The sequence below is a fragment of the Xenopus laevis genome, chromosome 7L (assembly GCF_017654675.1).
Source record: "Xenopus laevis strain J_2021 chromosome 7L, Xenopus_laevis_v10.1, whole genome shotgun sequence".
Lineage (NCBI taxonomy): Eukaryota > Metazoa > Chordata > Amphibia > Anura > Pipidae > Xenopus > Xenopus laevis.
The window spans coordinates 139687170-139703209 of record NC_054383.1 but is presented as its reverse complement, the minus strand read 5'-3'; the positions used below and the strand labels follow the sequence as shown (position 1 = coordinate 139703209).

Below are 16040 nucleotides of genomic sequence, written 5' to 3'. Positions count from 1 at the left end.
TCATATCCCCTTATATATTTATATATAGTGATCATATCCCCTTATATATTTATATATAGTGATCATATCCCTTATATATTTATATATAGTGATCATATCCCCTTATATATTTATATATAGTGATCATATCCCCTTATATATTTATAATAGTGATCATATCCCCTTATATATTTATATATAGTGATCATATCCCCTTATATATTTATATATAGTGATCATATCCCCCTTATATATTTATATATAGTGATCATATCCCTTATATATTTATATATAGTGATCATATCCCCTATATATTTATATATAGTGATCATATCCCCTTATATATTTATATATAGTGATCATATCCCCTTATATATTATATATAGTGATCATATCCCCTTATATATTTATATATAGTGATCATATCCCCTTATATATTTATATATAGTGATCATATCCCCTTATATATTTATATATAGTGATCATGTCCCCTTATATATTTATATATAGTGATCATATCCCCCTTATATATTTATATATAGTGATCATATCCCCTTATATATTTATAAATAGTGATCATATCCCCTTATATATTTATATATAGTGATCATATCCCCCTTATATATTTATATATAGTGATCATATCCCCCTATATATTTATATATAGTGATCATATCCCCTTATATATTTATATATAGTGATCATATCCCCTTATATATTTATATATAGTGATCATATCCCCTTATATATTTATATGTGTTTGTATGTGGATAGAGAAGGCAGGTGTCCCTCCCAGTATGGCGGCCACTGTACAGACATGTTACGCTGATTTTTCATGGTAACCTTCAGCCTCTCTCCTTCCTCCTCTCACCGCCATTCATTTCACAGGAATTTTCCTGCACTTGCTTCTGTCACCATGGCAACAGTCTCTGCTGGCCGCCTCCTGTCCTTTCCGTGCTCCATCCTCCCTGCTCCATGTGTCATAATGCGGGGGGCCGGGGGGCCAGTGCCTGAATCCCTGTGTTGCCATAAGAAGCCACCAGCCAAGTGACTGGGCCCCACACATTCCCCCCAAATATCCTCCTCCAATGTGAATATGATCTGCAGTGAGACTCCAATAAGCGGCAGCCCCTCACTGTATCTCCCTGTAACGAGGGTCCTGCACCCCCAGTACCAGTATCTACATAACGGCACATCTACAGGCTCAGGACAATGATTATGTGCTGCCATGTTCCCTGCATAGTAATAAAGAAAGAATGAAATAGGGGACACTTCCATTAACCCAACATTGATTCCAGCAGATCCACCAGAGCAATGGGGAATATCCCACATGTATGGAGTGATTGGCCCCACATGTATGGAGTGATTGGCCCTACATGTATGGAGTGATTGGCCCTACATGTATGGAGTGATTGGCCCTACATGTATGGAGTGATTGGCCCCACATGTATGGACTCATTGGCCCCACATGTATGGAGTGATTGGCCCCACATGTATGGACTGATTGGCCCTACATGTATGGAGTGATTGGCCCCACATGTATGGAGTGATTGGCCCCACATGTATGGAGTGATTGGCCCTACATGTATGGAGTGATTGGCCCCACATGTATGGACTGATTGGCCCTACATGTATGGAGTGATTGGCCCCACATGTATGGAGTGATTGGCCCCACATGTATGGAGTGATTGGCCCCAAATGTATGGAGTGATTGGCCCCACATGTATGGAGTGATTGGCCCCACATGTATGGAGTGATTGGCCAATCTGCCTGGGCCTCTCCTTGTCATTAGTCCGTCTGTGTGTTTGACTGGCCCAGTGTCTCCTGTGAATATCCAGACTAGTGGTCACATTATTTGCCATTTACAAAAGGGTGAGGCCTCGGCCTGTGATTGGGTGAAGCAAAAAGCACACAAGTCACATTAGGGGGGATAAGACCTGGGGGCTCACACCCCTTTGGGACTAAACATACACAACTCCATGTTGCACTGACACGTGACATGTGGTCTGGAAAACAACAAACATGGTTACATAGTAAAGACACAAAGCAGTAACATTGCATCAAACAGACATGCTAACAATAGAAAGTCTTCATGGGAACTGAACCCATGGAGGGCCTTAGATTGCAAGCTCACATGGACAAGAACTGATGAGAATGTATTAGGGACTTAAGATTGTAAGCGCACTTGGACAGGAACTGATGAGAATGTCATGGGGGACCTTAAATTACAAACTCACTGGGACAGGAACTAATGGGAATGTCATGGGGGCCTTAGATTGCAAGCTCCCTGGGTCAGGAACTGATGGGAATGTCATGGGGACCTTAGAAGCTCACAGGGACGGGAACTAATGGAAATGTCATGGGGACCTTAGATTGCAAGCTCACTGGGTCAGGAACTGATGGGAATGTCATGGGGACATTAGATTGCAAGCTCACTGGGACAAGAACTGATGGGAATGTCATGGGGACCTTAAATTACAAGCTCACTGGGACAGGAACTAATGGGAATGTCATGGGGGCCTTAGATTGCAAGCTCCCTGGGTCAGGAACTGATGGGAATGTCATGGGGACCGTAGAAGCTCACAGGGACAGGAACTAATGGAAATGTCATGGGGACCTTAGATTGCAAGCTCACTGGGACAGGAACTGATGGAAATGTCATGGGGACCTTAAATTACAAGCTCACTGGGACAGGAACTAATGGGAATGTCATGGGGACCTTAGATTGTAAGATCACTGAGTCAGGAACTGATGGGAATGTCATTGGGACCTTAGATTGTAAAACCACTTGGATAGGAACTGATGGGAATGTCATTGGGACCTTAGATTGCAAGCTCACTGGGACAGGGACTGGTGGGAATATCATGGGGACCTTAGATTGCAAGCTCACTAGGACAGGAACTGATGGGAATGTCATGGGGACCTTAGATTGTAAACTCACTGGGACAGGAACTGATGGGAGTGTCATGGGGACCTTAGATTGTAAGCTCACTTGGACAGGAACTGATGGGAATGTCATGGGGACCTTAGATTGCAAGCTGACTAGGACATGAACTGATGGGAATGTCATGGGGACCTTAAATTACAAGCTCACTGGGACAGGAACTAATGGGAATGTCATGGGGACCTTAGACTGCAAGCTCACTGGGTCAGGAACTGATGGGAATGTCATGGGGAACTTAGATTGCAAGCTCACTGTAATGGAACTGACGGGAATGTCATGGGGACTTTATATTACAAGCTCACTGGGACAGGAACTGATGGTAATGTTATTGGGACCTTAGATTGCAAGCTCACTGGGACAGGAACTGATGAGAATGTCATTGGGACATTAGATTGCAAGCTCACTTGGACAGGAACTGATGGCAATGTATTAGAGACTTAAAATTGTAAGATCACTTGGACAGGAACTGATGTGAATGTCATGGGGACCTTAGATTGTAAGCTCACTTGGACAGGAACGGATGGGAATGTCATTGGGACATTAGATTGCAAGCTCACTAGGACAGGGACTGATGGGAATATAATGGGGACCTTAGATTGCAAGCTCACTTGGACAGGAACTGATGGGAATGTCATGGGGACCTTAGATTGTAAGCTCACTTGGACAGGAACGGATGGGAATGTCATGGGGACCTTAGATTACAAACTCACTGGGACAGGAACTGATGGGAATGTCATTGGGACCTTAGATTGTAAACTCACTGCGACAGGGACTAATGGAAATGTCATGGGGACCTTAGATTGCAAGCTCACTAGGACAGGAACTGATGGGAATGTCATGGGGACCTTAGATTGCAAGCTCACTTGGACAGGAACTGACGAGAATGTCACTGGGACCTTAGATTGCAACTTCACTTGGACAGGAACGGATGGGAATGTCATGGGGACCTTAGATTACAAGCTCACTGGGACAGGAATTGATGGGAATGTCAATGGGACCTTAGATTGCAAGCTCACTGCGACAGAGACTAATGGAAATGTCATGGGGACCTTAGATTGCAAACTCACTAGGACAGGAACTGATGGGAATGTCATGGGGACCTTAGATTGCAAGCACACTGGAACAGGAACTGACGAGAATATCACTGGGACCTTAGATTGCAAGCTCACTTGGACAGGAACTGATGGGAATGTCATGGGGACCTTAGATTACAAGCTCACTGGATCAGGAACTGATGGGAATGTCATGGGGAACTTAGATTCCAAGCTCACTAGGACAGGAACTGATGGGAATGTCATGGGGACCTTAGATTGCAAGCTCACTTGGACAGGAACTGACGAGAATGTCACTGGGAGCTTAGATTGCAAGCTCACTTGGACAGGAACGGATGGGAATGTCATGGGGACCTTAGATTACAAGCTCACTGGGACAGGAACTGATGGGAATGTCAATGGGACTTTAGATTGCAAGCTCACTGCGACAGGGACTAATGGAAATGTCATGGGGACCTTAGACTGCAAGCTCACTGGGTCAGGAACTGATGGGAATGTCATGGGGAACTTAGATTGCAAGCTCACTGTAACGGAACTGACGGGAATGTCATGGGGACTTTATATTACAAGCTCACTGGGACAGGAACTGATGGGAATGTTATTGGGACCTTAGATTGCAAGCTCACTGGGACAGGAACTGATGAGAATGTCATTGGGACATTAGATTGCAAGCTCACTTGGACAGGAACTGATGGCAATGTATTAGAGACTTAAAATTGTAAGATCACTTGGACAGGAACTGATGTGAATGTCATGGGGACCTTAGATTGTAAGCTCACTTGGACAGGAACGGATGGGAATGTCATTGGGACATTAGATTGCAAGCTCACTAGGACAGGGACTGATGGGAATATAATGGGGACCTTAGATTGCAAGCTCACTTGGACAGGAACTGATGGGAATGTCATGGGGACCTTAGATTGTAAGCTCACTTGGACAGGAACGGATGGGAATGTCATGGGGACCTTAGATTACAAACTCACTGGGACAGGAACTGATGGGAATGTCATTGGGACCTTAGATTGTAAACTCACTGCGACAGGGACTAATGGAAATGTCATGGGGACCTTAGATTGCAAGCTCACTAGGACAGGAACTGATGGGAATGTCATGGGGACCTTAGATTGCAAGCTCACTTGGACAGGAACTGACGAGAATGTCACTGGGACCTTAGATTGCAACTTCACTTGGACAGGAACGGATGGGAATGTCATGGGGACCTTAGATTACAAGCTCACTGGGACAGGAACTGATGGGAATGTCAATGGGACCTTAGATTGCAAGCTCACTGCGACAGAGACTAATGGAAATGTCATGGGGACCTTAGATTGCAAACTCACTAGGACAGGAACTGATGGGAATGTCATGGGGACCTTAGATTGCAAGCACACTGGAACAGGAACTGACGAGAATATCACTGGGACCTTAGATTGCAAGCTCACTTGGACAGGAACTGATGGGAATGTCATGGGGACCTTAGATTACAAGCTCACTGGATCAGGAACTGATGGGAATGTCATGGGGAACTTAGATTCCAAGCTCACTAGGACAGGAACTGATGGGAATGTCATGGGGACCTTAGATTGCAAGCTCACTTGGACAGGAACTGACGAGAATGTCACTGGGAGCTTAGATTGCAAGCTCACTTGGACAGGAACGGATGGGAATGTCATGGGGACCTTAGATTACAAGCTCACTGGGACAGGAACTGATGGGAATGTCAATGGGACTTTAGATTGCAAGCTCACTGCGACAGGGACTAATGGAAATGTCATGGGGACCTTAGATTGCAAGCTCACTAGGACAGGAACTGACGAGAATGTCACTGGGACCTTAGATTGCAAGCTCACTTGGACAGGAACGGATGGGAATGTCATGGGGACCTTAGATTACAAGCTCACTGGGACAGGAACTGATGGGAATGTCAATGGGACCTTAGATTGTAAGCTCACTGGGACAGGGACTGATGGGAATGTCATGGGGACCTTAGATTACAAGCTCACTGGGACAAGAATTGATGGAAATGTTATGGGGACCTTAGTTGTAAGCTCACTGGGACAGGGACTGATGAGAATGTCATGGGGGACCTTAAATTACAAGCTCACTGGGACAGGATCTAATGGGAATGTCATGGGCACCTTAGATTGCAAGCTCACTGGGTCAGAAACTGATGGGAATGTCATGGGGACCTTAGATTGCAAGCTGACTAGGACAGGAACTGATGGGAATGTCATGGGACCTTAAATTACAAGCTCACTGGGACAAGAACTAATGGGAATGTCATGGGGACCTTAGATTGCAAGCTCACTGGGTCAGGAACTGATGGGAATGTCATGGGGAACTTAGATTGCAAGCTCACTGTAACGGAACTGACAGGGATGTCATGGGGAACTTATATTACAAGCACACTTGGACAGGAACTGATGGGAATGTTATTGGGACCTTAGATTGCAAGCTCACTTGGACAGGAACGGATGGGAATGTCATGGGGACCTTAGATTACAAGCTCACTGGGACAGGAACTGATGGGAATGTCATTGGGACCTTAGATTGCAAGCTCACTGGGATAGGGACTAATGGGAATGTCATGGGGACCTTAGATTACAAGCTCACTGGGACAGGAACTGATGGGAATGTCATGGGGACCTTAGATTGCAAGCTCACTGGGACAGGAACTGACGAGAATGTCACTGGGACCTTAGATTGCAAGCTCACTTGGACAGGAACTGATGGGAATGTTATGGGGACCTTAGATTGTAAGCTCACTGGGACAGGGACTGATGGGAATGTCAATGGGACCTTAGATTGTAAGCTCACTTGGACAGGAACTGATGGGAATGTCATGGGGACCTTAGATTGCAAGCTGACTAGGACAGGAACTGATGGGAATGTCATGGGACCTTAAATTACAAGCTCACTGGGACAAGAACTAATGGGAATTTCATGGGGACCTTAGATTGCAAGCTCACTGGGTCAGGAACTGATGGGAATGTCATGGGGAACTTAGATTGCAAGCTCACTGTAACGGAACTGACAGGGATGTCATGGGGAACTTATATTACAAGCTCACTTGGACAGGAACGGATGGGAATGTCATGGGGACCTTAGATTACAAGCTCACTGGGTAAGTTCAGTTTCAGATGCAAATTCCTGACAGATCTGTTACTGTAGGAGACCAGGGTTATACGGGGTTGTTTGTCTTTAAATTAACTGTTTGTAGGATATAGAGAGGGATAATCTGAGACAATTTGCAATTGGTTTTCATTTTTTATTATTTGTGGTTTTTGACTTATTTAGCTTTTTATTCAGCAGCTCTCCAGTTTGCAGCCTGGTTGCTAGGGTCCAGATGACCCTAGCAACCATGCACTGATTGGAATAAGAGACTGGAATATAAATAGGAGAGGCTGGAATAGAAAGATGAAGATTAAAAAGTAGCAAGAACAATACATTTATAGCCTTACAGAGCATTTGTTTTTTAGATGGGGTCAGTGACCCCAATTTAAAAGCTGGAAAGAAAAAGAAGGCAAATAATTCAAAAATATTAAAAAGAAAAAATGAAGACCTGTTGAAAAGTCGCTTAGAATTAGCCACTCTACTAGAAGTTAATGTAAAGGTCAAACACCCCTTTAAATCAGGGTGACTCCCAATAAAATGGGGGTGAGTTGACTGCATCTAACACACAAGAGATTTCCCTTTCTGTGGTATAATCCCCCTGCAGTGAGAAGTGGTAAATCCCACAAAGAAGCTAGAATCCCCCTAGTACGGGAGTTGGTATGCTCCACACAGGAACCTGCCTAATTCCAGCAAGTCCACTTGCACTGCCACGTGGGGGGGTCATAAATTCCCATCATGCTTTTCCCAAGGGCTATAGGGGCACACGTGTGACATAACTACAACTCCCAGCGTTGATTTAAAACTGAGATATGAAGTACGACACAAGAATAAACGTTTCTCCTAATTTCTCCTAATTTCAGAGTTTCCCATTTACACCTCCCAACATTATGGAAATAGAAAGTGGGATAAAAAGATTTACCATGTGGAGCGGTTACATGTTCTGACCACGCCCATCTTTGTGGCCACACCCCCTAATTACAGTGTTCATTTTACAAAATTTTGCAGGTTGTTTTTATGTGTATTACAGTTTTACTAATTAAAGGATAAGTAAAGTCTACATTTCCCTCCATGTATATACATTGGGCATATCTTCCCCACCCAAGCCACATCATTTGTCCTGCATATACCCCCCTCCATTTGCCAGCGCCATCACCATCACAACATCACCCGTTGGCCATTTTCCCTCTGACATCATCAGTAACATTGAGACATGTGAGCTATAAAGTTCATGCAATGTAATACAATGCAGCTTTACACAGGCACAACATACTTAGATAAAAAGTTCTGCTGGGATTGAGCACTGAAATAGTTACACTGAGCTCCGAAATAAATAGGATGAGACAGTAAGAGTTTCTATGGGGACCAGAAAAGCTATCTCTTCATTGGCTGTTAGACTGGAGGGTGTGTTTAGTAATCTGAGCTGAGAAGAACTGAGCATGCTCATTAGCCAACAGCCAAAGTGAATTCCTGAGGGAGGGGGCACAGTGGGTTAGAGGAGGAGAAAGATCTCTAAGTGATTAAGAGGATGTTGCAGCCTTACTGTTAACCTTTTAACAACCAGAGTGGCAGTTTAATGATTACATTTTTATAGAGGGGTTTACATGTGCGTGAATTGCCCTTTAAGCTGTGAGTGTTCTCACATGTAACCTGCTTACATTAAATTGTTACAATTGCTTCTTTGGTTAAATTAAATTGTTACAATTATATCTTTGCTTATCTTATGTTAAAATTGCGTCTATGCTTATCCTTAAACTGTTACAATTTTTTCTTTGCTTATCCTTAAATTGTTACAATTGTTATTTTGCTTATCTTAAAATGTTACAGTTGTAGCTTTACTTATCATAAATTGTTACAATGCTTTCTTTGCTTAAACTGTTATAAATGTATCTATGTATCTGTTCTGGGCTCTCTGCCAAAAGCCAATTAAGTTAAAAACGTTGTATCTATTTCTGGCTGTTCAGCGCAGGAGATCAAAGAGAAAGTCGGGACATTTCAGTAACAATCTGGGACTGCGGGTTGAGCTGTCAAAATTGGGACTGTCCCACTAAAAAACAGTTTGTCATAGACTCAATAGAGTTTTCAGGTGATAAACAGTTTTTCCTGTGGAATTCCATCTGGATCTATGAGAAAATCTGGAAGTAAATTAGGAGATACAATTTTCTTATCACATTAAATCCCATAACTGCTTAAATAATCAGTATCTAATCCCTAATCAAATCCAAACCCTCATTTGCATATCAGTGGGAAATATTGTTGCCTTAAAGGGCAAGTTCACCTTCCAATACATTTCTGGGGAATTGAAAGCAACTGAAGTGAAGGGGAACAATCTCTTTCATTTGCCCAAAACATTCCACGAAGTAAAGGATTTTATTTTAGGGTTGGGGCTTATTAACCCTCCAGCAGAAAGTGATTTGCATTGATAAAATCCTGAAGCAAATCCAGTGCTCCTCTATAGCGGTACTGAGTATAAAGTTGGATGGAGGAGGAATTGAGTCTGGAGGTGAATTTCAGGGTGGGGCCCCTGGTTTCAATAAAGGCAAAGCTAACCCTACTGTGTGAGTCAGGTGAGGAAAGGGAGGCGGATCCTGCTGATAAATCCAGTGAGGGACTCTGAGCTGTAGAAACCATTGGGCCCAACAAGAGGGCGAGACATGGAGAAGTGACTCCTGATACTCAAGTATCATCTCTTTCCTACGGCCCAAATAGTATCCAGGAGTCTCCAGGGTGGAAGCACTTGCCATGTATCTGGGCACATTCACATCAATGGGACAGATCTGCCCAATCCCGGCCCCATGATAAATGTGCTGACCAGTCACATGGGACATTATGGCCAATAAGAGCCACTGTGACTTTGGCTCTGGTTTTTATTTATACTCCAGGGGAGCAGTAACATGGCACCCGCACACATGGGACATTCATGGACAACTTACCCCCAATGGGGCAATAAATGTTGGTCTGGTGAGTGTGGAACTATAACACTGACGGTGCAGGTTGGTTCTAGAAGGTTCCGTTATTTAGATGGAACATGGGGAGTGGGTCACAGAGCAACATCTCAAGTCCAATCACTTTCACCCAAAAGGAACTATTAGTAGTGATGGGCGAATTTGTCCCATTTCGCTTTGCCACGAATTTCGTGAAACGGACGAAAAATTCGCAAAACAAACTTTTAACACCGATGACAGTTAAACTAAATTGTCTTCAATTGTTTTTTGAAGCTGGCAACGGAATTGATGTTGGCGACAATTTAGACGCCGGTGATGATTAAAATACATTTGCCAATCACTAACTATAAGGGGTTAAGCCAAGAGCCGGTCCATTGGCACCAGGACAATTGCGCCACAAACCCTCAGAGCCAAGTTCTCCCAATGGGACTCAAAGAGAATTTGGGCAAATAAGAGAAGGACAAGAGGACAGGGATGAAAATAACGACAGAATAATTCCACGGCTTCAGCTTTTAGTCCACGAGTCCAGTTCTTTTGGATTTTAGAAGATGAGCAGCTGTGTAGAGTGATAGAGAGTATAACAAATGGCTCATTAACCTTTATTTTCTGTAGGGATTATCTGACTAAAGTGGCTGTTACTGGGAGTCATGAAGTCTCTCCTTGCAACACTCAGCAGCCCCCCAAGTAAAGGGACATGAACCCCTGCTGCTCTGCACGGCTCAACCACACTTTACTGTTGTTGCTGAACTACAAATCCCAAAACACTTTAACATATTGTTACCGTTAAGGCATGCAGGGAGTTGTAGTCCAGCAACATCCGGGTTGTGTTCTTAAAGCAATATTGCACAATAAAACTTTCCCGCAAATCTCCACGGCCAGCGACTGCTTTCAAATACAAAACAATCCTCCAATGAGAATCTCAGCTGATGTGGCTCCATGTTGTTTGTTCTGCAACTGGAGTTGGAAACATTAAGCCCAGTTTCAGTGAACAAGTCCTTTATCCTTCATTCCAGTGTCATATAATGAAATAAATAACATAATTATCTCTGTCTGTAAGATAAGAGCAAGATGGCTGACAGTGCTGGGAATCTGCATTCTCATTGGTCAGTACTTCTGCATCTCTAATTATGTTTTTGGTCAGTCAATTTCTCATTGGTCGGTTGCTTTCCATGTGTAATTATGTTATTTTTCAACTTCAATAGAGAACTAGAGGGGCTGTGGGTTGACTTTATAGTTGGGTTTAGTGTCCCTTTAAGGGATTTCACCCCCTTGTAATTCAAAACTGCCCCGTGGGACAGACCCCCAGACAAGTCAGCTGAAATGAACATTAAACACCATTAAAAAAAAAAACAAAGCAGAATAAAATAAACTGCTTTAAAGGGACACAAAAATCAACCATAAAGGTGTCCCCCGCTGCACCCCTAGTTCTCTATAGAGAAATAACAGAAATAACCATGGAAACCAATTCACCAATGAGAATTCAGAGTAAAAACTTAATTACAGGTGCAAGGGAAGTGACCAATGAGAATTCAGCTGAGTAAAAACTTCATTACAGGTGCAAGGGAAGTGACCAATGAGAATGCTGATTCCTAGCACCGTGTCTGCTTGTTATGTTACTTGGGGGGGGTACTCATCTGAGAGCCCCCGGTTACCCAGAGTAACATAAAGAGCCCCCGGTTACCTGAAGTAACATCAAGAGCCCCCCCACACACACACATTGAGTATATCAGATAAATATGTGGAACCCTGATACTAACAGGCCCAGGTCTGGACTGAGAGTCAAAACAGGCCCTGGCATTTCAGCTACACAGAGGCCCAAACAGCCCCCACCAGCCCCCTAAATACTGACTTTCTATGGGACCTTATAGCAGCCCCTCTGGCATTTGCCACAACCCACAGATTGCCAGTCCGTGCCTGAACAGGCCTATACTCCAAGTTCTTGGGTCAGATGTGCTGAAAGGAATACGATGATTGGGGGACAGGGGACCCCACTAGCCACTGGGGAGAAGTTATTTCACACCTGGTAATATATTTGTATATATTTATATAATAATAATCTTCCTCTTGTCCAACACTGGGACTGACCTTCTGATCCGACCAGAAGTGGCCCAAAGTGAATAATGTTATAGGATATAGAATTCTATACACCCCAAATAATCCACTCACTGATCCCCACAACCAAACACTCTTGTTACAAGATGTGACCAGTGTTGTATATGGGTCCGGTCCCACCCTGGGGTGCACGTGATGTCACTTCCATATTACATTGCGCCGAGGCCTGAACCCCAATTATATGGGCACCCACGTGCCTCCCCAAATAACTGCTGCCCTACACACAGTCCCTTGGGTTCCTCTTTGTAAATACGTCCCTGGCTCTGACCGTCCAACTTAATGTCCCAATGTCCTAAATATATTGATAATGTTCTGAGTGCAGAGGGTCTTGTGTTTGTCTCTATCCAGTCTCCTCACCCCAAACTTTCTCTCCCTCATTCAACTGTTCACGTGTGTCTATGTGTATATATATGTGTGTATGTGTGTGTGTGTGTGTGTGTGTGTGTGTGTGTGTGTGTGTGTGTGTGTGTGAATGTGTGTGTGTGTGTGTGTGTGTGTGTGTGTGTGTGTGTGTGTGTGTGTGTGTGAATGTGTGTGTGTGTGTGTATGTGTGTGTGTATGTGTGTGTGTGTGTGTGTGTGTGTGTGTGTGTGTGTGTGTGTGTGTGTATGTGTGTGTGTATGTGTGTGTGTATGTGTGTGTGTATGTGTGTGTGTATGTGTGTGTGTATGTGTATGTGTATGTGTATGTGTATGTGTATGTGTGTGTGTATGTGTGTGTGTGTGTGTGTGTGTGTGTGTGTGTGTGTGTGTGTGTGTGTATGTGTGTGTGTGTGTGTGTGTGTGTGTGTTTGTATATATATATATGTGTGTGAAGATTGTGGTAGTTATGCAAGAAGCACTGCACAGCTGATCAGTAAATAGAACAAACGGGACAATACAGAAATAGACAGAAAGTTCAGTTACAATAAAGGGGGAGAGACAAGAGGAAAGGGGTCCCTGCCCCACAGGCCTCACCTGAGACTCCTGCCAGTCCCACACACATGAGATTCTCCCACACAAACCCAATGTCTTAATTCTCTCCATTTTCTTTAATATTAATCATCACCCTCGTACTCTACTCCTACTCTACTCCTACTCTACTCATACTCTACAACCTCCATTTGAAAGAAGAGCAGGAGGAAGGGGAGAGACATCACATTCTTAGGTATAAAGAAGAATTTCAGGGATGTTATTTATCATCATCATCATTTATTTATTTATGTTATTGATCCAGTATATACTGTACCTATAGATATATATATCCTACCTGCCTATATATACCCCTATATCCTATATATCTATATCTTGTATACCTGAGATGTTATAGCTACATGGGGCAGTCGTTTATTAGAAATTCTTATACTTATGGCCCCCCAATACCTGCCCCAACTCATGACATGTCTGAGCCATAAACACTTGGCCAGTCACCTAGTGAAATATATACTCACCTTTGTATATTCTGACGCCCAGCAAAATATCGTCAATACTCATTTATTTATAGTCACTGAAGTAAAACTAATCAATCCTGTTTTTAATGATAATACAGCCAATACATTCCTGCACTGACTGATAACTGACAAACCTACCTGCCCTGAGTACTAACATGGTACTGACAAATGCTCTGCCCTGAGTACTAACATGGTACTGACAAACCTACCTGCCCTGAGTACTAACATGGTACTGCCAAACCTACCTGCCCTGAGTACTAACATGTCACTGCCAAACCTACCTGCCCTGAGTACTAACATGTCACTGCCAAACCTACCTGCCCTGAGTACTAACATGGTACTGACAAACCTACCTGCCCTGAGTACTAACATGGTACTGCCAAACCTACCTGCCCTGAGTACTAACATGTCACTGCCAAACCTACCTGCCCTGAGTACTAACATGGTACTGACAAATCCTCGGCCCTGAGTACTAACTAACATGTCACAAGCAAACACACCTGCCGTGACAGAGGTGAGGGACAAATACCTGTGGTGGCTGCTTAGGAGACAGGGACAGACATGGGCTCAGTGGAATGCTCTGGGCATCTGTAAGTAATAGATACAAAGGGCCACTTACTGTTCTGCTGTGAGTCAATCTGAGCTGCTGCCAGTCCAGTGCTGGGGAAGAGCCACACGTTGGGGCCACTGCAGAGACGGACTCCCCTTTGAATGACTCCCCAAGGTTCTTGCTGCTGCTACAGAGTCGCCAGTGAGACTGCAGTCCGGGGGAGCAGAGATGGAGGGACGGTGGGAGAAGAGAAGGGGTCCAGTTCTATTACTGATCAGTGAGCATCAGGCAGAAGGAAAGGCTCTGCAGGCTCCAGCAGAGCATGGGAAGCAGAGCCCTAATTAGCACAAGCTCTTTCAGACAAGGCTGGAGGTGCAGCATCCGTCCTCCCCTGCCTTTAACATCCCTATTGATGGTGCAGAGCATTCGGACAGCCACTGAATACTAATGCTGGAGCCACTGAGGAATGAGAAATGTTCAGCAGCAGCAGAGGAAGAAACCACTGGAACCCAGCGAAGAGGCAGAAAACCAAAACAAAAGGAAAGGGGGAGAACAAGGAGGGGGAGGGGGAGGATAAAGGGAGAAATGGAGGCGGAAATCTAAATATGGAAAGAGACAGAGCTTTTCCCTCTCTGAGATTCCAATGGGCAGTGAGCCCCGAGCCCCAGGAATGCAGATGTGCCACCTCCACCTACTCATTCATTCCTCCCTCCTGCCTTCCATCTGCACTGCCATTAAGGGCCCCACTCCCTGCACCCACAGAGCATGTGCAGAGCCACAAACACTCATGTCCCTGCCTCTCAATGGGCACCAATACCCACCCTGGAGCAGTCACAGCCTCACACACTATATTCTGCACAAGAGACTGGCACCAAGCGTGGCACAGGGATACTAATACTCACTGTAGGGCAACCACAGCCTCACACTCTACATTATGGACTGACACCAGGGCACAATACCTTCCACACATCACTGGTGCCCATAGCCGGGAATGTTACAGAGGGCGGGTACAGGGCACCAATATTTTCCATGGAACAGTGCCATGTTTTCCTGGGTATATAATGTACAAGGGTATAAGGGCACCAATACAAAATGCCTTGTGCCCATGGGTATAATAATATTTGCAGTGGCCTGGCACAGGGGTACAGTACCTTCCATAGGGCTGTGCCATGGGGTGAGTGGGTATAATGTGCTTCATGGAGCGGCACCAAAACTCACACATGGACTCCAGGTCATTCCAAATGCAACTGCCACGTACCATATGGGGGCAACACTGGAACACACTGGGCTTCTTCCTATAAAATCTATTTATTAGAACTGAAATGTCCCAAATGGATCTGCAACTGCACAGAACCAGTGTTCTGACAACATTCTCTGATAATAAAGATATAATAGTTACATAGTTACACAGTTATATAGTTATAGTTACATAGTTACATAGTTATAGTTATATAGTTATAGTTACATAGTTATATAGTTACATAGTTATATAGTTACATAGTTATATAGTTATATAGTTATATAGTTACATAGTTACATAGTTACACAGTTATATAGTTACATAGTTATATAGTTACACAGTTACACAGTTATATAGTTATATAGTTACATAGTTACACAGTTACATAGTTACATAGTTACATAGTTACATAGTTATATAGTTACATAGTTATATAGTTACATAGTTATATAGTTACACAGTTACACAGTTACACAGTTATATAGTTATATAGTTACACAGTTACACAGTTACATAATTACACAGTTACACAGTTACATAGTTACATAGTTATATAGTTACACAGTTATATAGTTACATAGTTATATAGTTACATAGTTATATAGTTATATAGTTACATAGTTACACAGTTACACAGTTACACAGTTATATAGTTATATAGTTACACAGTTACACAGT

At 43.6% G+C, this 16040-nt stretch overlaps 1 protein-coding gene across 2 annotated transcripts in view; it reads right to left on the bottom strand.

Annotated features, from left to right (window-relative positions):
- Positions 1-14867, bottom strand: part of LOC108705063 (leucine-rich repeat-containing protein 4B-like) — an 84270-nt gene extending 69403 nt beyond the window's left edge. For both annotated transcript variants that reach the window (XM_041569942.1, XM_041569944.1), the window contains exon 1: positions 14192-14867. The gene's annotated coding sequence lies outside the window, so the exon portion shown is untranslated. The remainder of the gene's footprint in view (positions 1-14191) is intronic.
- Positions 14868-16040: the final 1173 nt, after the last annotated feature.